Raw genomic sequence first — 2590 nt, forward strand, 5'->3', positions numbered from 1 at the left:
CTACGCCCCACTAAATATGATTTTTTTTATGTAAGCATCATTATACATATCATCTCATTAATATGCTATCTATCGGGTACGATTATGCATTTTGCCTATGATGTCCATCCCTTGTTGCATTGCATTGCATCCCATATACTTAGTACATTCAAACGTACTAACGCATACTCTATGCCTACATGATGTTACCATGTAGGGACCGGAGCACCGCTTGACCCTCCTCCTCCGCGTGGCTAATACGATTTTCTATCAAGGTTATTGGTGAGTCCTCCATTCCGGGGACGTTGCTCATGATCTTTTGCTATGTATAAGACTTTTTCTTTTTAGTTATGTTTTGTCTATGAGGGTGAGCCCGGTAGTTTGTCTTGGCCCCCGCTAAGTACTCATGTTTAGAGGTGGTGTTGGACAAGTTGTGTATTATGCTTGAGCTTGACTTATCTATGGTATTTATGTATCATTCCTTTTTTTTTTCTTGCTCCCTTAGTCCCGATTTCCCCCTTGATTATGCTTATCGCTTATGATCATTTTAATTGCTTCCGCGACCAAGGATGTGTAATGATACGCTATGAGGCTTGTTTGGGGTTCCTTCGGGTTCCCCATTCGCCGGTCACGTCTAAGCCCTAGGCTTGGGTCATGACAGTAATGCAGTCCGCTACCACCATATTAGTTCAATGATGTTAGTTTATTATATTTGATTAAGTAGTATAGTCATGGATTTTCCTCTCCTATAATGACGAATTTAAACATTTACTTAAGCGTTTATGTGCCTTTCAATGACATGTTGTCAAGAGTTCCAGAAATGCTAAGTTTTTTTTAACCGGTTTAAGAAATGGGCCGTTATTAACTACGAGTTCTCTATGTTTGTTTCTGGTTTGGAAATGCAAGCCCAACACCAATGCGAACTTCAGCATAGATATGTTCAGTGCATATGCATTCCATCCTAGTTTTGTTACTGTTTAGAGTTCTTTCAAAGCCTTCATCTCTTTTTATCATAAAATTGTTCACCCTGCCTGTAAATGTGTAGACCTTTATTCTAAAAAATAAATAAATGCATATACACTTCATACTCTTATACATATAATATTGTTATTACCAAGACAATCTACAGTATCCTCTTTTGTTCCTTATAAGCTACATGTGATAATATTGTTTGGCTTCTTTTGTTGGACTCAAAGAATAAATATATAGTCTCATGCTTCCGTAGGCAGTTGTAGACATGCTTAAACCTGTTTGATGACATAAAAATATATATTCCTGAACATTGAAGCTCCTAACTATTGTACATAAAATTTGGAGGGATATGAATCTGTAAAAAACATGTTTTCCAAGAGTCTGATTGCCGGAATAAGTAAGCCTGAATTTGGGTTAACAGATGGCTAGGTAGAATCTATTTTGATGTGCTTTCTCACAAGTTTCGAATCTCATTTACTAATTCTCTTCTTTTGTTTATTTCACATATACACTCGGGAGCGCATTTGGAGTTGTGATACAACTCCATTCATCTGTCCAAATCAGATTTATGCTCGCCTACGTTATCGCTTGTGTCTAGCAGCCTTCATCATGTCAATAGTGTCCAACGTTTCCTTCTTGCTTCAAAGTTTTCGCATTCTTTATATCATATATGCGTTGTTGTCTTTTGGCTAACATTTTACCCATGAGTATTTCCTTTATATTTATGCTATGCTTTTATTTTGTTTGGGTTTGTATGAATCAACTAAAAAAGGTGGTAAGACGTAGTTGCCCACCTCGCTTCCCTTTAGATATTGGATTTATTATAGTTATTTAGTTTAGAATGACATTTTTTTCCAACTAAGTTTTATTTGTTACTTGACACATTTTGGTGGTTATGAAAACACATCTTTTAAAGGAGTTCACTTGGGAATAATGTTTTCAAATGTTGTGAACTTATTTTCAGATTTTTCTTTCATAAACGAGTGTTTAGAATACAAGTTTAGCAACTTAAAGTTTGGTATTTTGGGTCTCAAAGTGAGTATTTTTAGTTCAAAAAGTGCAGAATTTTGACATTAGAAAGTCCAAATTTTGATGGTAAAACTGCAGGTTTTGAGGCTCAAAATGGAACTCTTTTGTGGGCTTAAAGTGTAAAATTTAAGCTTGAAAAATGCAGGTTTTTTTTAAGGTTAAAAAGTACAGATTTTAGTGCGAAAAATTCCAGATTTCATGAGGTAAAAATTGCAGCTTTTAACGTGTAGATTTTAGGTGCAAAAAAAAAGGTGTATTTTTGGAACATAAAATGCTTTGTTATGAGAGTCTTATGATGCAAATTTTGAGGTTCAAAAATACAGATTTTTAGCTTAAAAATCGCGTATATTCTGTGTAAAAATGAGGTATCTTCTAGTTTTGAACACCATTTTGTAGGATCTAAAAGTATAAATTTTTGGAACTAGCCACTATACTTTGAGACTTTAAAAGCGCAATAGTTTGAATCCAAAGGTGTTTTCAAACACTACTCTAAAAAAGGAAGAAGAAACGTGATTTTAAAAGGCCAAAACAGTTGATATAAGGCTTGCTAGAATTATTACCCTGTTTTTTAGTCTTGAAAGATACATACGGCTTAAGTTATTTATTTCGA

The sequence above is a fragment of the Solanum tuberosum genome, unplaced genomic scaffold (genome assembly GCF_000226075.1).
Source record: "Solanum tuberosum cultivar DM 1-3 516 R44 unplaced genomic scaffold, SolTub_3.0 scf00669, whole genome shotgun sequence".
NCBI lineage: Eukaryota > Viridiplantae > Streptophyta > Magnoliopsida > Solanales > Solanaceae > Solanum > Solanum tuberosum.